Source organism: Siphateles boraxobius, unplaced genomic scaffold, assembly GCF_051911475.1.
Source record: "Siphateles boraxobius isolate OS27281-9 unplaced genomic scaffold, OSU_SipBor_1 61, whole genome shotgun sequence".
NCBI lineage: Eukaryota > Metazoa > Chordata > Actinopteri > Cypriniformes > Leuciscidae > Siphateles > Siphateles boraxobius.
The window spans coordinates 2,083,919-2,108,146 of NW_027509188.1; the positions used below are offsets into that span (position 1 = coordinate 2,083,919).

The following is a 24,228-nucleotide window of genomic DNA, read 5'->3' on the forward strand; positions in this document are numbered from 1 at the left end:
GCGACGCGATTGGACGAGGATAGAGCGCCAGAGACAGACGATCCTGATCCAGGTAGCGCCACAGAGACCTACGGCCAGCCAGTCCATGGGTCAGCTTATAAAAAAAAGCAGACCTGGACTTTTCCGGCAATGGTGGACTCGCTTTCCACGCTGGAAACCGAGACCCCGTTGGGAAGAGAGAGGGCTAATAGATGCGCCCAACGTGGGGCTCGAAACCACGACCCTGAGATTAAGAGTCTCATGCTCTACCGACTGAGCTAGCCAGGCAACTGCGGTGACCTGCTTCGGGCTGGTCGCGGCCATTATCTGTGCCTAAATTGCGCCCGTGAAAGGGAGCCTCACATTTCGCACAGGCTTGGCATAGCCTCTTGCGGGTAAAGTCAGGGTTAAGCCTAGAGGTAGGCTTAGAGTGTACTTTGTTTGTTTGAGCCATATCTGTTGTTGGGGGATACAATTTGACCCAGTAGAGCAGGCCAATAATATGCACAACCCGGAGCTAAAGTTCCGTTTCGGTCTGTCGAGTGAGAGAGCGGTTACCGAAGGCAACCTTCTCCAAATATCCAAAGGCAAAAGTGAGTCATACAACAAAGAGTTGGAGGGACACAACCTCCAAACGGAAGCAAAAACGCTAGCACATATAATCCTATGCCGAATCGATTGACCTGATGCTTGAGAGCCTGATAGGTTACAAGTTACCGGTGCCCTCTTTATGAGAACGAAATGCACGTTCGATCAATGTCGGAAGTTATTACGGATGCTCGATGGTGTTTTAAAAGGAGTTTTGAGTAGGACCTCTCTGGAACACAGGCCTCCACCACCCGGAACAAAACATGAGCATTCCATCCACGCGCCACAGCAAACATAAGCTGATGTAAACTTTCACAACACCCGCGTTCTTCTCTGAACACAAAGCAACTGACCAAGCTGTAAACGCTAAAAGGGGCCAAGAAACGTCGTGTCATGCGTCCGAAATGACACGGATGTGTTAGTGGACACACGTGTGCTAAATTCTGCAGCTGTGTTGGTGGTTGCATGGCCGGACATCAACAAAAAACACCATTCGTCCCCCCGTTTCGGTCTGTCGAGTGAGAGAGCGGTTACCGAAGGCAACCTTCTCCAAATATCCAAAGGCAAAAGTGAGTCATACAACAAAGAGTTGGAGGGACACAACCTCCAAACGGAAGCAAAAACGCTAGCACATATAATCCTATGCCGAATCGATTGACCTGATGCCTGAGAGCCTGATAGGTTACAAGTTACCGGTGCCCTCTTTATGAGAACGAAATCCACGTTCGATCAATGTCGGAAGTTATTACGGATGCTCGATGGTGTTTTAAAAGGAGTTTTGAGCAGGACCTCTCTGGAACACAGGCCTCCACCACCCGGAACAAAACATGAGCATTCCATCCACGCGCCACAGCAAACATAAGCTGATGTAAACTTTCACAACACCCGCTGTCTTCTTTGAACACAAAGCAACTGACCAAGCTGTAAACGCTAAAAGGGCCAAGAAACGTTGTTTCATGCGTCCGAAATGACACGGATGTGTTAGTGGACACACGTGTGCTAAATTCTGCAGCTGTGTTGGTGGTTGCATGGCAGGACGTCAACGAAAAACACCATTCGTCCCCCCGTTTCGGTCTGTCGAGTGACAGAGCGGTTACCGAAGGCAAACTTCTGCAAATATCCAAAGATAAAAGTGAGTCATACAACAAAGAGTTGGAGGGACACAACCTCCAACCGGAATCAAAAACGCTAGTACATATAGGCAAACATAAGCTGATGTAAACTTTCACAACACCCGCTGTCTTCTCTGAACACAAAGCAACTGACCAAGCTGTAAACGCTAAAAGGGGCCAAGAAACGTCGTGTCATGCGTCCGAAATGAGAACGTGTGCTAAATTCTGCAGCTGTGTTGGTGGTTGCATGGCCGGACGTCAACGAAAAACACCATTCGTCCCTGGGTGGGCTCGAACCACCAACCTTTCGGTTAACAGCCGAACCCGCTGTCCGATTGCGCCACAGAGACCTACGGCCAGCCAGTCCATGGGTCAGCTTATAAAAAAAAGCAGACCTGGACTTTTCCAGCAATGGTGGACTCGCTTTCCACGCTGGAAACCGAGACCCCGTTGGGAAGAGAGAGGGCTAATAGATGCGCCCAACGTGGGGCTCGAACCCACGACCCTGAGATTAAGAGTCTCATGCTCTACCGACTGAGCTAGCCGGGCAAATGCGGTGACCTGCTTCGGGCTGGTCGCGGCCATTATCTGCGCCTAAATTGCGCCCGTGAAAGGGAGCCTCACATTTCGCACAGGCTTGGCATAGCCTCTTGCGGGTAAAGTCAGGGTTAAGCCTAGAGGTAGGCTTAGAGTGTACTTTGTTTGTTTGAGCCATATCTGTTGTTGGGGGATACAATTTGACCCAGTAGAGCAGGCCAATAATATGCACAACCCGGAGCTAAAGTTCCGTTTCGGTCTGTCGAGTGAGAGAGCGGTTACCGAAGGCAACCTTCTCCAAATATCCAAAGGCAAAAGTGAGTCATACAACAAAGAGTTGGAGGGACACAACCTCCAAACGGAAGCAAAAACGCTAGCACAAAACATGAGCATTCCATCCACGCGCCACAGCAAACATAAGCTGATGTAAACTTTCACAACACCCGCTGTCTTCTCTGAACACAAAGCAACTGACCAAGCTGTAAACGCTAAAAGGGGCCAAGAAACGTTGTGTCATGCGTCCGAAATGACAAGGATGTGTTAGTGGACACACGTGTGCTAAATTCTGCAGCTGTGTTGGTGGTTGCATGGCCGGACGTCAACGAAAAACACCATTCGTCCCCTCATTTCGGTCTGTCGAGTGAGAGAGCGGTTACCGAAGGCAACTTTCTCCAAATATCCAAAGGCAAAAGTGAGTCATACAACAAAGAGTTGGAGGGACACAACCTCCAAACGGAAGCAAAAACGCTAGCACATATAATCCTATGCCGAATCGATTGACCTGATGCCTGAGAGCCTGATAGGTTACAAGTTACCGGTGCCCTCTTTATGAGAACGAAATGCACGTTCGATCAATGTCGGAAGTTATTACGGATGCTCGATGTTGTTTTAAAAGGAGTTTTGAGCAGGACCTCTCTGGAACACAGGCCTCCACCACCCGGAACAAAACATGAGCATTCCATCCACGCGCCACAGCAAACATAAGCTGATGTAAACTTTCACAACACCCGCTGTCTTCTTTGAACACAAAGCAACTGACCAAGCTGTAAACGCTAAAATGGCCAAGAAACGTCGTTTCATGCGTCCGAAATGACACGGATGTGTTAGTGGACACGTGTGCTAAATTCTGCAGCTGTGTTGGTGGTTGCATGGCCGGACGTCAACGAAAAACACCATTCGTCCCCCCGTTTCGGTCTGTCGAGTGAGAGAGCGGTTACCGAAGGCAACCTTCTCCAAATATCCAAAGGCAAAAGTGAGTCATACAACAAAGAGTTGGAGGGACACAACCTCCAAACGGAAGCAAAAACGCTAGCACATTTAATCCTATGCCGAATCGATTGACCTGATGCCTGAGAGCCTGATAGGTTACAAGTTACCGGTGGCCTCTTTATGAGAACGAAATCCACGTTCGATCAATGTCGGAAGTTATTACGGATGCTCGATGGTGTTTTAAAAGGAGTTTTGAGCAGGACCTCTCTGGAACACAGGCCTCCACCACCCGGAACAAAACATGAGCATTCCATCCACGCGCCACAGCAAACATAAGCTGATGTAAACTTTCACAACACCCGCTGTCTTCTTTGAACACAAAGCAACTGACCAAGCTGTAAACGCTAAAAGGGCCAAGAAACGTCGTTTCATGCGTCCGAAATGACACGGATGTGTTAGTGGACACACGTGTGCTAAATTCTGCAGCTGTGTTGGTGGTTGCATGGCAGGACGTCAACGAAAAACACCATTCGTCCCCCCGTTTCGGTCTGTCGAGTGAGAGAGCGGTTACCGAAGGCAAACTTCTGCAAATATCCAAAGATAAAAGTGAGTCATACAACAAAGAGTTGGAGGGACACAACCTCCAACCGGAATCAAAAACGCTAGTACATATAGGCAAACATAAGCTGATGTAAACTTTCACAACACCCGCTGTCTTCTCTGAACACAAAGCAACTGACCAAGCTGTAAACGCTAAAAGGGGCCAAGAAACGTCGTGTCATGCGTCCGAAATGAGAACGTGTGCTAAATTCTGCAGCTGTGTTGGTGGTTGCATGGCCGGACGTCAACGAAAAACACCATTCGTCCCTGGGTGGGCTCGAACCACCAACCTTTCGGTTAACAGCCGAACGCGCTGTCCGATTGCGCCACAGAGACCTAGTCAGTCCATGGGTCAGCTTATAAAAAAAAGCAGACCTGGACTTTTCCGGCAATGGTGGACTCGCTTTCCACGCTGGAAACCGAGACCCCGATGGGAAGAGAGAGGGCTAATAGATGCGCCCAACGTGGGGCTCGAACCCACGACCCTGAGATTAAGAGTCTCATGCTCTACCGACTGAGCTAGCCGGGCAACTGCGGTGACCTGCTTCGGGCTGGTCGCGGCCATTATCTGCGCCTAAATTGCGCCCGTGAAAGGGAGCCTCACATTTCGCACAGGCTTGGCATAGCCTCTTGCGGGTAAAGTCAGGGTTAAGCCTAGAGGTAGGCTTAGAGTGTACTTTGTTTGTTTGAGCCATATCTGTTGTTGGGGGATACAATTTGACCCAGTAGAGCAGGCCAATAATATGCACAACCCGGAGCTAAAGTTCCGTTTCGGTCTGTCGAGTGAGAGAGCGGTTACCGAAGGCAACCTTCTCCAAATATCCAAAGGCAAAAGTGAGTCATACAACAAAGAGTTGGAGGGACACAACCTCCAAACGGAAGCAAAAACGCTAGCACATATAATCCTATGCCGAATCGATTGACCTGATGCCTGAGAGCCTGATAGGTTACAAGTTACCGGTGCCCTCTTTATGAGAACGAAATGCACGTTCGATCAATGTCGGAAGTTATTACGGATGCTCGATGTTGTTTTAAAAGGAGTTTTGAGCAGGACCTCTCTGGAACACAGGCCTCCACCACCCGGAACAAAACATGAGCATTCCATCCACGCGCCACAGCAAACATAAGCTGATGTAAACTTTCACAACACCCGCTGTCTTCTTTGAACACAAAGCAACTGACCAAGCTGTAAACGCTAAAATGGCCAAGAAACGTCGTTTCATGCGTCCGAAATGACACGGATGTGTTAGTGGACACGTGTGCTAAATTCTGCAGCTGTGTTGGTGGTTGCATGGCCGGACGTCAACGAAAAACACCATTCGTCCCCCCGTTTCGGTCTGTCGAGTGAGAGAGCGGTTACCGAAGGCAACCTTCTCCAAATATCCAAAGGCAAAAGTGAGTCATACAACAAAGAGTTGGAGGGACACAACCTCCAAACGGAAGCAAAAACGCTAGCACGTTTAATCCTATGCCGAATCGATTGACCTGATGCCTGAGAGCCTGATAGGTTACAAGTTACCGGTGCCCTCTTTATGAGAACGAAATCCACGTTCGATCAATGTCGGAAGTTATTACGGATGCTCGATGGTGTTTTAAAAGGAGTTTTGAGCAGGGCCTATCTGGAACACAGGCCTCCACCACCCGGAACAAAACATGAGCATTCCATCCACGCGCCACAGCAAACATAAGCTGATGTAAACTTTCACAACACCCGCTGTCTTCTTTGAACACAAAGCAACTGACCAAGCTGTAAACGCTAAAAGGGCCAAGAAACGTCGTTTCATGCGTCCGAAATGACACGGATGTGTTAGTGGACACACGTGTGCTAAATTCTGCAGCTGTGTTGGTGGTTGCATGGCAGGACGTCAACGAAAAACACCATTCGTCCCCTCGTTTCGGTCTGTCGAGTGAGAGAGCGGTTACCGAAGGCAAACTTCTGCAAATATCCAAAGATAAAAGTGAGTCATACAACAAAGAGTTGGAGGGACACAACCTCCATTCGGAATCAAAAACGCTAGTACATATAGGCAAACATAAGCTGATGTAAACTTTCACAACACCCGCTGTCTTCTCTGAACACAAAGCAACTGACCAAGCTGTAAACGCTAAAAGGGGCCAAGAAACGTTGTGTCATGCGTCCGAAATGAGAACGTGTGCTAAATTCTGCAGCTGTGTTGGTGGTTGCATGGCCGGACGTCAACGAAAAACACCATTCGTCCCTGGGTGGGCTCGAACCTCCAACCTTTCGGTTAACAGCCGAACGCGCTGTCCGATTGCGCCACAGAGACCTACGGCCAGCCAGTCCATGGGTCAGCTTATAAAAAAAAGCAGACCTGGACTTTTCCAACAATGGTGGACTCGCTTTCCACGCTGGAAACCGAGACCCCGTTGGGAAGAGAGAGGGCTAATAGATGCGCCGAACGTGGGGCTCGAACCCACGACCCTGAGATTAAGAGTCTCATGCTCTACCGACTGAGCTAGCCGGGCAACTGCGGTGACCTGCTTAGGGCTGGTCGCTGCCATTATCTGCGCCTAAATTGCGCCCGTGAAAGGGAGCCTCACATTTCGCACAGGCTTGGCATAGCCTCTTGCGGGTAAAGTCAGGGTTAAGCCTAGAGGTAGGCTTAGAGTGTACTTTGTTTGTTTGAGCCATATCTGTTGTTGGGGGATACAATTTGACCCAGTAGAGCAGGCCAATAATATGCACAACCCGGAGCTAAAGTTCCGTTTCGGTCTGTCGAGTGAGAGAGCGGTTACCGAAGGCAACCTTCTCCAAATATCCAAAGGCAAAAGTGAGTCATACAACAAAGAGTTGGAGGGACACAACCTCCAAACGGAAGCAAAAACGCTAGCACATTTAATCCTATGCCGAATCGATTGACCTGATGCCTGAGAGCCTGATAGGTTACAAGTTACCGGTGCCCTCTTTATGAGAACGAAATCCACGTTCGATCAATGTCGGAAGTTATTACGGATGCTCGATGGTGTTTTAAAAGGAGTTTTGAGCAGGACCTCTCTGGAACACAGGCCTCCACCACCCGGAACAAAACATGAGCATTCCATCCACGCGCCACAGCAAACATAAGCTGATGTAAACTTTCACAACACCCGCTGTCTTCTTTGAACACAAAGCAACTGACCAAGCTGTAAACGCTAAAAGGGCCAAGAAACGTCGTTTCATGCGTCCGAAATGACACGGATGTGTTAGTGGACACACGTGTGCTAAATTCTGCAGCTGTGTTGGTGGTTGCATGGCAGGACGTCAACGAAAAACACCATTCGTCCCCCCGTTTCGGTCTGTCGAGTGAGAGAGCGGTTACCGAAGGCAAACTTCTGCAAATATCCAAAGATAAAAGTGAGTCATACAACAAAGAGTTGGAGGGACACAACCTCCAACCGGAATCAAAAACGCTAGTACATATAGGCAAACATAAGCTGATGTAAACTTTCACAACACCCGCTGTCTTCTCTGAACACAAAGCAACTGACCAAGCTGTAAACGCTAAAAGGGGCCAAGAAACGTCGTGTCATGCGTCCGAAATGAGAACGTGTGCTAAATTCTGCAGCTGTGTTGGTGGTTGCATGGCCGGACGTCAACGAAAAACACCATTCGTCCCTGGGTGGGCTCGAACCACCAACCTTTCGGTTAACAGCCGAACGCTTTGTCCGATTGCGCCACAGAGACCTACGGCCAGCCAGTCCATGGGTCAGCTTATAAAAAAAAGCAGACCTGGACTTTTCCGGCAATGGTGGACTTGCTTTCCACGCTGGAAACCGAGACCCCGTTGGGAAGAGAGAGGGCTAATAGATGCGCCCAACGTGGGGCTCGAACCCACGAACCTGATATTAAGAGTCTCATGCTCTACCGACTGAGCTAGCCGGGCAACTGCGGTGACCTGCTTCGGGCTGGTCGCGGCCATTATCTGCGCCTAAATTGCGCCCGTGAAAGGGAGCCTCACATTTCGCACAGGCTTGGCATAGCCTCTTGCGGGTAAAGTCAGGGTTAAGCCTAGAGGTAGGCTTAGAGTGTACTTTGTTTGTTTGAGCCATATCTGTTGTTGGGGGATACAATTTGACCCAGTAGAGCAGGCCAATAATATGCACAACCCGGAGCTAAAGTTCCGTTTCGGTCTGTCGAGTGAGAGAGCGGTTACCGAAGGCAACCTTCTCCAAATATCCAAAGGCAAAAGTGAGTCATACAACAAAGAGTTGGAGGAACACAACCTCCAAACGGAAGCAAAAACGCTAGCACATATAATCCTATGCCGAATCGATTGACCTGATGCCTGAGAGCCTGATAGGTTACAAGTTACCGGTGCCCTCTTTATGAGAACGAGATCCACGTTCGATCAATGTCGGAAGTTATTACGGATGCTCGATGGTGTTTTAAAAGGAGTTTTGAGCAGGACCTCTCTGGAACACAGGCCTCCACCACCCGGAACGAAACATGAGCATTCCATCCACGCGCCACAGCAAACATAAGCTGATGTAAACTTTCACAACACCCGCTGTCTTCTCTGAACACAAAGCAACTGACCAAGCTGTAAACGCTAAAAGGGGCCAAGAAACGTCGTGTCATGCGTCCGAAATGACACGGATGTGTTAGTGGACACGTGTGCTAAATTCTGAAGCTGTGTTGGTGGTTGCATGGCCGGACGTCAACGAAAAACACCATTCGTCCCCCCGGTTCGGTCTGTCGAGTGAGAGAGCGGTTACCGAAGGCAACCTTCTCCAAATATCCAAAGGCAAAAGTGAGTCATACAACAAAGAGTTGGAGGGACACAACCTCCAAACGGAAGCAAAAACGCTAGCACATATAGGCCTATGCCGAATCGATTGACCTCCTACCTGAGAGCCTGATAGGTTACAAGTTACCGGTGCCCTCCTTATGAGAACAAAATCCACGTTCGATCAATGTCGGAAGTTATTACGGATGCTCGATGGTGTTTTAAAAGGAGTTTTGAGCAGGACCTCTCTGGAACACAGGCCTCCACCACCAGGAACAAAACATGAGTATTCCATCCACGCGCCACAGCAAACATAAGCTGATGTAAACTTTCACAACACCCGCTGTCTTCTCTGGACACAAAGCAACTGAACAAGCTGTAAACGCTAAAAGGGGCCAAGAAACGTCGTGTCATGCGTCCGAAATGACACGGATGTGTTAGTGGACACACGTGTGCTAAATTCTGCAGCTGTGTTGGTGGTTGCATGGCCGGACGTCAACGAAAAACACCATTCGTCCCTGGGTGGGCTCGAACCACCAACCTTTCGGTTAACAGCCAAACGCGTTGTCCGATTGCGCCACAGAGACCTACGGCCAGGCAGTCCATGGGTCAGCTTATAAAAAAAAGCAGACCTGGACTTTTCCAGCAATGGTGGACTTGCTTTCCACGCTGGAAACCGAGACCCCGTTGGGAAGAGAGAGGGCTAATAGATGCGCCCAACGTGGTGCTCGAACCCACGACCCTGATATTAAGAGTCTCATGCTCTACCGACTGAGCTAGCCGGGCAACTGCGATGACCTGCTTCGGGCTGGTCGCGGCCATTATCTGCGCCTAAATTGCGCCCGTGAAAGGGAGCCTCACATTTCGCACAGGCTTGGCATAGCCTCTTGCGGGTAAAGTCAGGGTTAAGCCTAGAGGTAGGCTTAGAGTGTACTTTGTTTGTTTGAGCCATATCTGTTGTTGGGGGATACAATTTGACCCAGTAGAGCAGGCCAATAATATGCACAACCCGGAGCTAAAGTTCCGTTTCGGTCTGTCGAGTGAGAGAGCGGTTACCGAAGGCAACCTTCTCCAAATATCCAAAGGCAAAAGTGAGTCATACAACAAAGAGTTGGAGGGACACAACCTCCAAACGGAAGCAAAAACGCTAGCACATATAATCCTATGCCGAATCGATTGACCTGATGCTTGAGAGCCTGATAGGTTACAAGTTACCGGTGCCCTCTTTATGAGAACGAAATCCACGTTCGATCAATGTCGGAAGTTATTACGGATGCTCGATGGTGTTTTAAAAGGAGTTTTGAGTAGGACCTCTCTGGAACACAGGCCTCCACCACCCGGAACAAAACATGAGCATTCCATCCACGCGCCACAGCAAACATAAGCTGATGTAAACTTTCACAACACCCGCGTTCTTCTCTGAACACAAAGCAACTGACCAAGCTGTAAACGCTAAAAGGGGCCAAGCAACGTCGTGTCATGCGTCCGAAATGACACGGATGTGTTAGTGGACACGTGTGCTAAATTCTGCAGCTGTGTTGGTGGTTGCATGGCCGGACGTCAACGAAAAACACCATTCGTCCCCCCGTTTCGGTCCGTCGAGTGAGAGAGCGGTTACCGAAGGCAACCTTCTCCAAATATCCAAAGGCAAAAGTGAGTCATACAACAAAGAGTTGGAGGGACACAACCTCCAAACGGAAGCAAAAACGCTAGCACATATAATCCTATGCCGAATCGATTGACCTGATGCCTGAGAGCCTGATAGGTTACAAGTTACCGGTGCCCTCTTTATGAGAACGAAATCCACGTTCGATCAATGACGGAAGTTATTACGGATGCTCGATGGTGTTTTAAAAGGAGTTTTGAGCAGGACCTATCTGGAACACAGGCCTCCACCACCCGGAACAAAACATGAGCATTCCATCCACGCGCCACAGCAAACATAAGCTGATGTAAACTTTCACAACACCCGCTGTCTTCTTTGAACACAAAGCAACTGACCAAGCTGTAAACGCTAAAAGGGCCAAGAAACGACGTTTCATGCGTCCGAAATGACACGGATGTGTTAGTGGACACACGTGTGCTAAATTCTGCAGCTGTGTTGGTGGTTGCATGGCAGGACGTCAACGAAAAACACCATTCGTCCCACCGTTTCGGTCTGTCGAGTGAGAGAGCGGTTACCGAAGGCAAACTTCTGCAAATATCCAAAGATAAAAGTGAGTCATACAACAAAGAGTTGGAGGGACACAACCTCCAACCGGAATCAAAAACGCTACTACATATAGGCAAACATAAGCTGATGTAAACTTTCACAACACCCGCTGTCTTCTCTGAACACAAAGCAACTGACCAAGCTGTAAACGCTAAAAGGGGCCAAGAAACGTCGTGTCATGCGTCCGAAATGAGAACGTGTGCTAAATTCTGCAGCTGTGTTGGTGGTTGCATGGCCGGACGTCAACGAAAAACACCATCCGGCCCTGGGTGGGCTCGAACCACCAACCTTTCGGTTAACAGCCGAACGCGCTGTCCGATTGCGCCACAGAGACCTACGGCCAGCCAGTCCATGGGTCAGCTTATAAAAAAAGCAGACCTGGACTTTTCCGGCAATGGTGGACTCGTTTTCCACGCTGGAAACCGAGACCCCGTTGGGAAGAGAGAGGGCTAATAGATGCGCCCAACGTGGGGCTCGAACCCACGACCCTGAGATTAAGAGTCTCATGCTCTACCGACTGAGCTAGCCGGGCAACTAAGCTGACCTGCTTCGGGCTGGTCGCGGCCATTATCTGCGCCTAAATTGCGCCCGTGAAAGGGAGCCTCACATTTCGCACAGGCTTGGCATAGCCTCTTGCGGGTAAAGTCAGGGTTAAGCCTAGAGGTAGGCTTAGAGTGTACTTTGTTTGTTTGAGCCATATCTGTTGTTGGGGGATACAATTTGACCCAGTAGAGCAGGCCAATAATATGCACAACCCGGAGCTAAAGTTCCGTTTCGGTCTGTCGAGTGAGAGAGCGGTTACCGAAGGCAACCTTCTCCAAATATCCAAAGGCAAAAGTGAGTCATACAACAAAGAGTTGGAGGGACACAACCTCCAAACGGAAGCAAAAACGCTAGCACATATAATCCTATGCCGAATCGATTGACCTCATGCCTGAGAGCCTGATAGGTTACAATTTACCGGTGCCCTCTTTATGAGAACGAAATCCACGTTCGATCAATGTCGGAAGTTATTACGGATGCTCAATGTTGTTTTAAAAGGAGTTTTGAGCAGGACCTCTCTGGAACACAGGCCTCCACCACCCGGAACAAAACATGAGCATTCCATCCACGCGCCACAGCAAACATAAGCTGATGTAAACTTTCACAACACCCGCTGTCTTCTTTGAACACAAAGCAACTGACCAAGCTGTAAACGCTAAAAGGGCCAAGAAACGTTGTTTCATGCGTCCGAAATGACACGGATGTGTTAGTGGACACACGTGTGCTAAATTCTGCAGGTGTGTTGGTGGTTGCATGGCAGGACGTCAACGAAAAACACCATTCGTCCCCCCGTTTCGGTCTGTCGAGTGAGAGAGCGGTTACCGAAGTCAAACTTCTCCTAATATCCAAAGATAAAAGTGAGTCTTACAACAAAGAGTTGGAGGGACACAACCTCCAACCGGAATCAAAAACGCTAGTACATATAGGCCTATGCCGAATCGATTGACCTCATGCCTGAGAGCCTGATAGGTTACAAGTTACCGGTGCCCTCCTTATGAGAACAAAATCCACGTTCGATCAATGTCGGAAGTTATTACGGATGCTCGATGGTGTTTTAAAAGGAGTTTTGAGCAGGACCTCTATGGAACACAGGCCTCCACCACCAGGAACAAAACATGAGTATTCCATCCACGCGCCACAGCAAACATAAGCTGATGTAAACTTTCACAACACCCGCTGTCTTCTTTGAACACAAAGCAACTGACCAAGCTGTAAACGCTAAAAGGGGCCAAGAAACGTCGTGTCATGCGTCCGAAATGACACGGATGTGTTAGTGGACACACGTGTGCTAAATTCTGCAGCTGTGTTGGTGGTTGCATGGCCGGACGTCAACGAAAAACACCATTCGTCCCTGGGTGGACTCGAACCACCAACCTTTCGGTTAACAGCCAAACGCGTTGTCCGATTGCGCCACAGAGACCTACGGCCAGCCTGTCCATGGGTCAGCTTATAAAAAAAAACAGACCTGGACTTTTCCGGCAATGGTGGACTCGCTTTCCACGCTGGAAACCGAGACGCCGTTGGGAAGAGAGAGGGCTAATAGATGCGCCCAACGTGGTGCTCGAACCCACGACCCTGAGATTAAGAGTCTCATGCTCTACCGACTGAGCTAGCCGGGCAACTGCGGTGACCTGCTTCGAGCTGGTCGCGGCCATTATCTGCGCCTAAATTGCGCCCGTGAAAGGGAGCCTCACATTTCGCACAGGCTTGGCATAGCCTCTTGCGGGTAAAGTCAGGGTTAAGCCTAGAGGTAGGCTTAGAGTGTGTAAGAGCCAAATGTGTGTATCTTTTATTTTGGGCCACTAGATGGTGCTGTAGGCTCATGTATATATGTGAGGGGTCAACAGGTAGTAGGGAGGTGTTGACCCGGAAGGGCAAACAAGTTTTTGACCGCTACGGCGGAGTTTGATGAATGCTGTTGTCGTGTGAAGTTCTGGGAATCTTCGTGCTTGTGGACCTTGTGTGCTGTGCAGTTATGTGGAGGACAATAAAGATGGTAATATTGCAACGAAGACGATGCCTATGGAGTTACTCTGCACGTAACAACAACAAGTTCAACATTAGCTGCCTGGCGTGTCATAACAAGTAGCTACGGGACAACAACTCTAGCACAGTATTAGACTGGCTATTATACTGTCAAAAACTTGTCCTTTTTTGGACTTTCTTTGAACTTTGATGCCTTGGGAACGGAGCGGCAAAGACGTCGTTGGACACCAGCGGCAGCTGAGGAGCCGACCGGGGCGGTGGAGCACCGCAGCCGGAGGAGCCAAGCTGGAGCACCACGGAGACTCTTCACGTGTCAGGTTGGACGACGGTGAATTACAGTAAAGGCGCCCAACGAGGTATGTGTAGCGCTACACCTTTTGATGGCCAATTGTGTGCACACATTAAATCCAATGCATTGGTATTTGCGGTTTGCGGCGTTTGGAAGGTAAAGTTGAGTGTTGCCCTTTTTTCGTTTGAGGCACATAAGTGACTTTACTTGGCGGTGCGCTGACTTCAAGTGAACTCTTATTGCGACGCGCGTTACTGACTGTTTATGCGTAATGGAATCACGCACTGTGGAAATGGAGAACAATACTGAGACTGAACAGATGGCGTGTGGGGGGGAAACTCAAAAACGCACTGTTAAGTTAACAGAAAAGGCCTTGATCGAAAAAATTGATAAATTGCAAAACGAACGAAGGTTAAAATTAAACAAAATGGGTAACATAAGACGTGAGATTCATGAGTTAATGTCTAAAGGTGATAACTCAAATGTATTAAGTACTGTGGATGTGTTAAAAGGGGCATGTGATGATGCCAAAAATTTACATGAGTCCTTGTTGGAGTTATTGCCATGTGATGAAAAAGAAAAGCATGAGATATGGTTTAAAGCCAAAATGATTCCCAATAATGAGTGTGTTTGTAGTGTGAATAAGTGGCTCTCTCAAACTGAAACCAACAAAAATGATGATCGTTTTGATGATGATATAAGTCCTCATGACAGTGTGTCAAATGTTGGCAGTAGACAGTCACAAAAAAGTGTTAAATCCAGCACCATTTCATCTGCTAAGCTGAAAGCAGCAGTTAAAAGGGCCTCAGTATTGGCACATGTGAAAGCCATGGAAGAAAGACATGCTATAGAAGAAGAGGAGGAGAAGCTGAGAAGAAGGAAGGAGCTGCTTGCATTGAAGACCGAGTTGGTAGAATGTGATTATCAAATGGAAATGTATAACTCTATGCTGGAGTCTTCTTCACAAACAAAGTTAACTGGAACGAGCTCATGTTATAAAAGGAGATCAAAGGGAGTGGTAAAAGAACTGAATCCCGTTGCCAAAGAGTTTATACCTGAAAATGATGTTGAAATTCAAATAATTAAAAATGACAATAAAATGCAATCTCAGCAACGAAATGAACCAAAGGTGGCATTAATTGAAACTAAACTTGTGGATGTCAGACCAAAGAAAACTGTGACAGCAACACCCCTTGTGGTTGAACAACATAAACCCAGTGGAACGAAACTGCAAAGGGAGCGTTATACACACAATGAGAACATAACTCAATCAACAACCAGTCTACAGTTACCTGGAGAATTTCTTACCATCATGAACAGACAAACTGAAATCACAGCAGCCATGGTAAAGCAGCAGCAGTCAATGACTTTACCATCACGTGACATTCCTGTATTTGATGGCGATCCTCTGCAATACAGAGCCTTTATTAAAGCATTTGAACAAGGAGTGGAAATGAAAGCAACGCAAGCTGACAGTTTGTACTACTTGGAAAAGTTTACTAGAGGCCAACCTCGTGAGCTGGTGCGCAGTTGCCAACATATGGACCCGGATCATGGCTACACAGTAGCAAAGACTTTGTTACAGGAACATTTTGGAAATCCATACAAAGCTGCAACTGCATATATTAACAAGGCCCTTTCTTGGCCGACGATAAGAACTGAGGACACAAGGGCATTGCAGAGTTATTCCTTATTTCTGCGTGGTTGTTGTAACGTGATGAACGAGCTGGAATATGTGCAAGAGCTCAACATGCCTGTGAATATGAGAGCAATTCTTGCAAAACTTCCATATAAACTACGAGAGCGCTGGAGAGGTAAAGCCTATGATATCATGGAGACAACTGGATATAGGGCTGGATTCAATGATATGGTTGCATTTATAGAGCGTCATGTCAAGATCTTGTTAGACCCGTTTTTCGGTGACTTACAAGATTATAGTTTAAGTACAACACTTCTTAGTCAGCAACAGCAAAGGCCACACCTGGGTACCAAGATTAAAAGAAATGTCGTGGCCAGCACTGTAACATCTGTGAGTGTTCCTGAAGAATCCAAACAGACATATGTTGCAATAGAAGGAAATGAAGATGAGCCTTGTGTTTGTTGCTCACAAATTCACACATTAGGGGATTGTAAACAATTTGAAAGAAAACTGCACAAAGATAAAATATTTCTGTTAAAGAGAAGAGGAGTGTCTTTTGGCTGTCTGCAACGGGGCCACATCAGCAGGAATTGTGTGGAACGATTAACATGTGAAATTTGCAACAAAACCCATCCAACAGTGTTACACATAAAACAACAAATGGCTCCCTCTGAGCATGAAGCAGAAACATCAGAACCCCTGCCAGTTTCACCCACAATATGTGGCCATACAGGGGCCGGAAAGGATCGTGGCATGCTGTCAGTGCTTCCTGTAAAAATCAAGGCAGTGAATGGTCAGAGTATTATCCAAGCATATGCGTTCTTGGATCCAGGCAGCACCGGTACGTTTTGTTCTGAACAGCTGATGCATGAACTGAACCTCACTGGAAAACGAACACAAGTCCTGCTTCGAACAATGGGCCAATCTAAAACGTGTTCAGCATTTTCACTGTTTAATCTTGAGGTGGCAGGGCTGGAGAGTAACACATTCTATCCTCTGCCAGAAGTCATCACACAGAAACAAATGCCTGTCACTAGGGACGACATGATAGCATCTGAAGATCTAGTAAAGTGGCCGTATTTAACAGAGGTTTACATGCCATCCATTCACTCTGAGGTTGAACTGTTGATTGGTGTTAATGCCCCCAAGTTATTGGAACCCTGGGAGGTCATCAACAGTCAAGGAAATGGTCCATATGCTGTCAGAACTGTTCTTGGCTGGGTGGTTAACGGTAAATTAGATGGCAATGATGAGCAGGAAGTCTCATCGGTAACAGTAAATAGAATATCAGTGACCAAGTTGGAGGAACTGCTCAAGAACCATTATAACCATGATTTCTGTGAGAACTCAACCAACAAACAGGAAATGTCCAGAGAAGATCTAAAGTTTCTCAGCATTATGGACACATCTGCAGTAATGCAGGAAGGAAAGTATTGCCTGAACCTACCTTTTAAAAGGATGGATGTCGGTTTACCAAATAATCTTGTTGTGGCCAAACAAAGAATACAAGGCCTTAGAAAGCGATTTAAATTCAACCATCACTTTCACCAGGAGTACGTAGAGTACATGAACAACGTCATCTCATGCTGCTATGCAGAGCGTGTACCTGAACATCTGTTGCATTGTAACAATGGAAGAATTTGGTATATCCCTCACCATGGAGTCCATCACCCTAGAAAGGGATCACTACGCGTGGTGTTTGATTGTGCTGCAACATTTAAGGGAGTGTCTCTGAATAGTGAGCTATTGTCAGGGCCCAATCTCACGAGCACACTTCTGGGCGTCCTCATGAGGTTCAGACAGGAACCAATAGCCATCATGGGAGACATTAGAGCCATGTTTTATCAGGTGCATGTGCCTGAAGAGGACAGAGACTTCCTCCGCTTTCTCTGGTGGCCAGAAGGAGACACTACACAAGAACCAGTGCCTTACAGGATGATGGTGCATTTGTTTGGAGCCGTTTCATCTCCAAGCTGTGCGGCCTATGCCTTAAAGAGAACTGCCAAAGACAATCAGAATGAATTTCCAGCAGAGGTCACAGAAACTGTTAGACACAACTTTTATGTTGATAATTGCCTAAAGAGTTCAGCTACAGACAAGGAAGCAATCAAGATGATAAATGATCTCGTTGCGCTGTGTGAAAGGGGAGGCTTCACGTTGGAAAAATGGATAAGCAATAGTCGCGTTGTTCTGCAAGCCATCTCAGAAGAGCAAAGAGCTAAGGATTTAAAGACGTTAGATCTGGATATTGATAAGCTTCCAATGGAAAGAGCTCTGGGTCTCCAGTGGTGTGTGGAAAGTGATGCTTTCAAGTTTAAGATGGATCTGAAACATCAGGCCCAGACCAGGCGTGGAATGTTGTCCGTCAACAGTTCTGTTTTTGACCCGTTGGGGTTCCTGGCGCCAGTGACATTGCAGGCAAAAATGATGCAGCAGGAACTGTGTAAAAGAGGCTGCAGCTGGGATGATGCATTACCTCAGGACGTTTTACACCAATGGAAAAGGTGGCTGGAGGGGCTGACTCTGCTGGCTGCATTTAGTGTGGACCGGTGCATAAAACCTGTCGGATTTGGAGCTATAAAGCATGCACAATTACACAATTTTTCAGACGCCAGTGAAGCAGGCTATGGCACTGCTACGTACATTCGTATGACAAATCATGAAAACATCATCCATGTTGCCTTTCTCCTTGGCAAGGCCAGAGTAACACCACTGAAGACCATAACCATCCCACGGCTTGAGCTGTCTGCAGCCGTTCTAGCTGTAAAAATCGATGCTATGGTCAAGGCAGAGCTGAATATACGACTGGAAAATTCTGTGTTCTGGACTGATAGCACATCTGTGTTGAAGTATATTAATAATGAGGACAGGCGCTTTCACACATTTGTGGCTAACAGAGTTGCAACCATCAGAGAATTGTCTGAGCCCGCTCAATGGAAACACATCAGCACAAAGGAAAACCCAGCTGATTATGTGTCTAGAGGACTGAAGGTATCAGACTTCCTGAAAACCAGTGCGTGGTTAGAAGGACCAGCATTTTTGCGGAAAGAAGAGGAAAAGTGGCCTGAAATTGTGTTGGAGGTGGCTTTGGATGTTGGAGACAAGGAGGTTAGGAAGGAGGCTGCAGCTTACGCAATCAGCATTGACACTCCTACTCCCTCAGACCAGCTTATTGCGCACTTTTCGGACTGGAGGAGACTTAAAAGGGCAGTGGCCTGGTACTTGAGGTTGAGGAGTGTGTTGAAAGAGAAGTGTAGGTGTAGAAAACAGTTGGACATTCCAGTGAGAAAAAATACAGTGGTGCACAAAATGAACACAAGAGGGCGCCAGAGGACCACTAATGACCCAAAGAGCAGCAGGCTGTCCACGGCAGAGTTACAGAGTGCAGAGTTCTTCGTCACTTTGTACTGCCAGCAACAAAGGTTCAAGTTTGAGATTGAAGCTCTATCGCAGAACACCAGAGTGAGCCGTCAGAGTTCCATCTATGTGTTAGATCCTGTTTTGGAGGATGGGCTTTTGAGAGTTGGAGGCAGACTTCACAGAAGTGCAATGCCAGAGGAATCTAAGCATCCAATAATCCTGGCCAAGGAGCAACACATCTCTGAATTAATCATCAAATGCTTTCATCAAACTCTTGGACATTCCGGACGAGCTCACACTCTGTCGGCTGTAAGAAGAAAGTTTTGGATTACAAAGGGAAATTCTGCTGTGAGAAGGATTATTGGACAGTGCAGTATCTGCAGGCGATACAATGGGCGTCTCTTAATGCAAAAAATGGCTGACTTACCTGCTGCAAGGATTCTCCCAGACCTTCCCCCCTTTACCAACACAGGGGTTGATTACTTTGGACCAATTGAGATTAAAAGAGGAAGAACATATTGCAGAAGATATGGTGTTATATTTACCTGCCTGGCGAGTCGAGCCATTCATTTGGAGGTAGCAGCTACTCTTGACACTGATTCCTGCATAAATGCGTTAAGACGATTCATCAGCCGAAGAGGACAAGTGAAACATCTGTGGTCCGACAATGGAACAAACTTTGTTGGAGCTGAGAGAGAACTGAAAGAAGCTCTTGTCAAACTGGACCAGGACACAATAAATTCATTCTTGGCACAGGTAGAAATTAATTGGACTTTTAATACACCTACTGCCTCCCATTTTGGTGGTGTTTGGGAGAGAATGATCCGATTGGTGAGAAGGGTGCTGAACTCAGTACTGCGTCAACAAACCCTGGATGATGATGGGTTAAATACAGTGTTGTGTGAAGCTGAAGCCATTTTGAATGATCGTCCTATTACAAAACTCTCGGACGATCCAAATGACTTGGAGCCTTTAACACCAAACCATCTGCTCCTGCTTAGAGGAAAGCCATCATTTCCTCCTGGGATTTTCAAGCCAGAGGATCAGTATGGAAGGAGGCGATGGAAACAGATTCAATACCTGGCTGACCTTTTCTGGAAGAGATGGGTTCGAGAATATTTACCCTTGCTTCAAGAAAGACAGAAATGGAACGAGAAGATGAAAAATCTTGCTGTTGGAGATGTTGTGGCCATTATGGATCCATCTGCCCCTCGAGGATCTTGGCCTCTTGGAAAAGTTGTGGAAGTTTTTCCAGATAGTCACGGCCTTGTGAGATCTGTGAAGTTGAAAACTAAATCCAATATTATTGAGAGACCAATTTCTAAGCTTTGCATGGTATATGGAGTCTAATTACTATGTATAAGCCACATGTGAGGAACTCATTTGGTCTCCTTTATGGTTATTGTTTGAGAAAAAAAAAATAATAATAATAAATTGTCATGTTTGTTTATCATGTCAATTAGGGGCCGGTGTGTAAGAGCCAAATGTGTGTATCTTTTATTTTGGGCCACTAGATGGTGCTGTAGGCTCATGTATATATGTGAGGGGTCAACAGGTAGTAGGGAGGTGTTGACCCGGAAGGGCAAACAAGTTTTTGACCGCTACGGCGGAGTTTGATGAATGCTGTTGTCGTGTGAAGTTCTGGGAATCTTCGTGCTTGTGGACCTTGTGTGCTGTGCAGTTATGTGGAGGACAATAAAGATGGTAATATTGCAACGAAGACGATGCCTATGGAGTTACTCTGCACGTAACAACAACAAGTTCAACATTAGCTGCCTGGCGTGTCATAACAAGTAGCTACGGGACAACAACTCTAGCACAGTATTAGACTGGCTATTATAGAGTGTACTTTGTTTGTTTGAGCCATATCTGTTGTTGGGGGATACAATTTGACCCAGTAGAGCAGGCCAATAATATGCACAACCCGGAGCTAAAGTTCCGTTTCGGTATGTCGAGTGAGAGAGCGGTTACCGAAGGCAACCTTCTCCAAATATCCAAAGGCAAAAGTGAGTCATACAACAAAGAGTTGGAGGGACACAACCTCCAAACGGAAGCAAAAACGCTAGCACATATAATCCTATGCCGAATCGATTCACCTAATGCCTGAGAGCCTGATAGGTTACAAGTTACCGGTGCCCTCTGTATGAGAACGAAATCCACGTTCGATCAATGTCGGAAGTTATTACGGATGCTCGATGGTGTTTTAAAAGGAGTTTTGAGCAGGACCTCTCTGGAACACAGGCCTCCACCACCCGGAACAAAACATGAGCATTCCATCCAAGCGCCACAGCAAACATAAGCTGATGTAAACTTTCACAACACCCGCTGTCTTCTCTGAACACAAAGCAACTGACCAAGCTGTAAACGCTAAAAGGGGCCAAGCAACGTCGTGTCATGCGTCCGAAATGACACGGATGTGTTAGTGGACACGTGTGCTAAATTCTGCAGCTGTGTTGGTGGTTGCATGGCCGGACGTCAACGAAAAACACCATTCGTCCCCCCGTTTCGGTCTGTCGAGTGAGAGAGCGGTTACCGAAGGCAACCTTCTCCAAATATCCAAAGGCAAAAGTGAGTCATACAACAAAGAGTTGGAGGGACACAACCTCCAAACGGAAGCAAAAACGCTAGCACATATAATCCTATGCCGAATCGATTGACCTGATGCCAGAGAGCCTGATAGGTTACAAGTTACCGGTGCCCTCTTTATGAGAACGAAATCCACGTTCGATCAATGTGGGAAGTTATTACGGATGCTCGATGGTGTTTTAAAAGGAGTTTTGAGCAGGACCTCTCTGGAACACAGGCCTCCACCACCCGGAACAAAACATGAGCATTCCATCCACGCGCCACAGCAAACATAAGCTGATGTAAACTTTCACAACACCCGCTGTCTTCTTTGAACACAAAGCAACTGACCAAGCTGTAAACGCTAAAAGGGCCAAGAAACGTTGTTTCATGCGTCCGAAATGACACGGATGTGTTAGTGGACACACGTGTGCTAAATTCTGCAGGTGTGTTGGTGGTTGCATGGCAGGACGTCAACGAAAAACACCATTCGTCCCCCCGTTTCGGTCTGTCGAGTGAGAGAGCGGTTACCGAAGGCAAACTTCTGCAAATATCCAAAGATAAAAGTGAGTCATACAACAAAGAGTTGGAGGGACACAACCTCCAACCGGAATCAAAAACGCTAGTACATATAGGCAAACATAAGCTGATGTAAACTTTCACAACACCCGCTGTCTTCTCTGAACACAAAGCAACTGACCAAGCTGTAAACGCTAAAAGGGGCCAAGAAACGTTGTGTCATGCGTCCGAAATGAGAACGTGTGCTAAATTCTGCAGCTGTGTTGGTGGTTGCATGGCAGGACGTCAACGAAAAACACCATTCGTCCCCCCGTTTCGGTCTGTCGAGTGAGAGAGCGGTTACCGAAGGCAACCTTCTCCAAATATCCAAAGGCAAAAGTGAGTCATACAACAAAGAGTTGGAGGGACACAACCTCCAAACGGAAGCAAAAACGCTAGCACATATAATCCTATGCCGAATCGATTGACCTGATGCCTGAGAGCCTGATAGGTTACAAGTTACCGGTGCCCTCTTTATGAGAACGAGATCCACGTTCGATCAATGTCGGAAGTTATTACGGATGCTCGATGGTGTTTTAAAAGGAGTTTTGAGCAGGACCTCTCTGGAACACAGGCCTCCACCACCCGGAACAAAACATGAGCATTCCATCCACGCGCCACAGCAAACATAAGCTGATGTAAACTTTCACAACACCCGCTGTCTTCTCTGAACACAAAGCAACTGACCAACCTGTAAACGCTAAAAGGGGCCAAGAAACGTTGTGTCATGCGTCCGAAATGACACGGATGTGTTAGTGGACACGTGTGCTAAATTCTGCAGCTGTGTTGGTGGTTGCATGGCCGGACGTCAACGAAAAACACCATTCGTCCCCCCGTTTCGGTCTGTCGAGTGAGAGAGCGGTTACCGAAGGCAACCTTCTCCAAATATCCAAAGGCAAAAGTGAGTCATACAACAAAGAGTTGGAGGGACACAACCTCCAAACGGAAGCAAAAACGCTAGCACATATAATCCTATGCCGAATCGATTGACCTGATGCCTGAGAGCCTGATAGGTTACAAGTTACCGGTGCCCTCTTTATGAGAACGAAATCCACGTTCGATCAATGTCGGAAGTTATTACGGATGCTCGATGGTGTTTTAAAAGGAGTTTTGAGCAGGACCTCTCTGGAACACAGGCCTCCACCACCCGGAACAAAACATGAGCATTCCATCCACGCGCCACAGCAAACATAAGCTGATGTAAACTTTCACAACACCCGCTGTCTTCTTTGAACACAAAGCAACTGACCAAGCTGTAAACGCTAAAAGGGCCAAGAAACGTCGTTTCATGCGTCCGAAATGACACGGATGTGTTAGTGGACACACGTGTGCTAAATTCTGCAGCTGTGTTGGTGGTTGCATGGCAGGACGTCAACGAAAAACACCATTCGTCCCCCCGTTTCGGTCTGTCGAGTGAGAGAGCGGTTACCGAAGGCAAACTTCTCCAAATATCCAAAGATAAAAGTGAGTCATACAACAAAGAGTTGGAGGGACACAACCTCCAACCGGAATCAAAAACGCTAGTACATATAGGCCTATGCCGAATCGATTGACCTCATGCCTGAGAGCCTGATAGGTTACAAGTTACCGGTGCCCTCCTTATGAGAACAAAATCCACGTTCGATCAATGTCGGAAGTTATTACGGATGCTCGATGGTGTTTTAAAAGGAGTTTTGAGCAGGACCTCTCTGGAACACAGGCCTCCACCACCAGGAACAAAACATGAGTATTCCATCCACGCGCCACAGCAAACATAAACTGTAAACTTTCGCAACACCCGTTGTCTTCTTTGAACACAAAGCAACTGACCAAGCTGTAAACGCTAAAAGGGGCTAAGAAACATCATGTCATGCGTCCGGAATGAAACGGATGTGTTAGTGGACACACATGTGCTAAATTCTGCAGCTGTGTTGGTGGTTGCATGGCCGGACGTCAACGAAAAACACCATTCGTCCCTGGGTGGGCTCGAACCACCAACCTTTCGGTTAACAGCCAAACGCGCTGTCCGATTGCGCCACAGAGACCTACGGCCAGCCAGTCCATGGGTCAGCTTATAAAAAAAAGCAGACCTGGACTTTTCCGGCAATGGTGGACTCGCTTTCCACGCTGGAAACCGAGACCCCGTTGGGAAGAGAGAGGGCTAATAGATGCGCCCAACGTGGTGCTCGAACCCACGACCCTGAGATTAAGAGTCTCATGCTCTACCGACTGAGCTAGCCGGGCAACTGCGGTGACCTGCTTCGGGCTGGTCGCGGCCATTATCTGCGCCTAAATTGCGCCCGTGAAAGGGAGCCTCACATTTTGCACAGGCTTGGCATAGCCTC

The 24,228-nt window shown here is 47.5% G+C and overlaps 17 non-coding genes across 17 annotated transcripts; all 17 read right to left on the reverse strand.

Annotated features, from left to right (window-relative positions):
• Window positions 1–194: 194 nt before the first annotated feature.
• trnak-cuu (transfer RNA lysine (anticodon CUU)) lies at window positions 195–267 on the reverse strand. Its single transcript has one exon. It is a non-coding gene; the product is annotated as a tRNA-Lys (tRNA).
• Window positions 268–1,955: 1,688 nt separating this feature from the next.
• Window positions 1,956–2,029, reverse strand: trnan-guu (transfer RNA asparagine (anticodon GUU)). Its single transcript has one exon. It is a non-coding gene; the product is annotated as a tRNA-Asn (tRNA).
• Window positions 2,030–2,155: 126 nt separating this feature from the next.
• trnak-cuu (transfer RNA lysine (anticodon CUU)) lies at window positions 2,156–2,228 on the reverse strand. The gene has a single exon. It is a non-coding gene; the product is annotated as a tRNA-Lys (tRNA).
• Window positions 2,229–4,287: 2,059 nt separating this feature from the next.
• Window positions 4,288–4,361, reverse strand: trnan-guu (transfer RNA asparagine (anticodon GUU)). Its single transcript has one exon. It is a non-coding gene; the product is annotated as a tRNA-Asn (tRNA).
• A 120-nt stretch (window positions 4,362–4,481) lies between these two features.
• On the reverse strand, window positions 4,482–4,554 carry trnak-cuu (transfer RNA lysine (anticodon CUU)). The gene has a single exon. It is a non-coding gene; the product is annotated as a tRNA-Lys (tRNA).
• Window positions 4,555–6,239: 1,685 nt separating this feature from the next.
• On the reverse strand, window positions 6,240–6,313 carry trnan-guu (transfer RNA asparagine (anticodon GUU)). Its single transcript has one exon. It is a non-coding gene; the product is annotated as a tRNA-Asn (tRNA).
• Window positions 6,314–6,439: 126 nt separating this feature from the next.
• trnak-cuu (transfer RNA lysine (anticodon CUU)) lies at window positions 6,440–6,512 on the reverse strand. The gene has a single exon. It is a non-coding gene; the product is annotated as a tRNA-Lys (tRNA).
• A 1,124-nt stretch (window positions 6,513–7,636) lies between these two features.
• On the reverse strand, window positions 7,637–7,710 carry trnan-guu (transfer RNA asparagine (anticodon GUU)). The gene has a single exon. It is a non-coding gene; the product is annotated as a tRNA-Asn (tRNA).
• Window positions 7,711–7,836: 126 nt separating this feature from the next.
• Window positions 7,837–7,909, reverse strand: trnak-cuu (transfer RNA lysine (anticodon CUU)). The gene has a single exon. It is a non-coding gene; the product is annotated as a tRNA-Lys (tRNA).
• A 1,356-nt stretch (window positions 7,910–9,265) lies between these two features.
• Window positions 9,266–9,339, reverse strand: trnan-guu (transfer RNA asparagine (anticodon GUU)). Its single transcript has one exon. It is a non-coding gene; the product is annotated as a tRNA-Asn (tRNA).
• A 126-nt stretch (window positions 9,340–9,465) lies between these two features.
• trnak-cuu (transfer RNA lysine (anticodon CUU)) lies at window positions 9,466–9,538 on the reverse strand. The gene has a single exon. It is a non-coding gene; the product is annotated as a tRNA-Lys (tRNA).
• Window positions 9,539–11,224: 1,686 nt separating this feature from the next.
• Window positions 11,225–11,299, reverse strand: trnan-guu (transfer RNA asparagine (anticodon GUU)). Its single transcript has one exon. It is a non-coding gene; the product is annotated as a tRNA-Asn (tRNA).
• A 124-nt stretch (window positions 11,300–11,423) lies between these two features.
• On the reverse strand, window positions 11,424–11,496 carry trnak-cuu (transfer RNA lysine (anticodon CUU)). The gene has a single exon. It is a non-coding gene; the product is annotated as a tRNA-Lys (tRNA).
• A 1,357-nt stretch (window positions 11,497–12,853) lies between these two features.
• trnan-guu (transfer RNA asparagine (anticodon GUU)) lies at window positions 12,854–12,927 on the reverse strand. Its single transcript has one exon. It is a non-coding gene; the product is annotated as a tRNA-Asn (tRNA).
• Window positions 12,928–13,053: 126 nt separating this feature from the next.
• Window positions 13,054–13,126, reverse strand: trnak-cuu (transfer RNA lysine (anticodon CUU)). The gene has a single exon. It is a non-coding gene; the product is annotated as a tRNA-Lys (tRNA).
• Window positions 13,127–23,854: 10,728 nt separating this feature from the next.
• On the reverse strand, window positions 23,855–23,928 carry trnan-guu (transfer RNA asparagine (anticodon GUU)). The gene has a single exon. It is a non-coding gene; the product is annotated as a tRNA-Asn (tRNA).
• A 126-nt stretch (window positions 23,929–24,054) lies between these two features.
• Window positions 24,055–24,127, reverse strand: trnak-cuu (transfer RNA lysine (anticodon CUU)). The gene has a single exon. It is a non-coding gene; the product is annotated as a tRNA-Lys (tRNA).
• Between the last annotated feature and the right edge of the window lie 101 nt (window positions 24,128–24,228).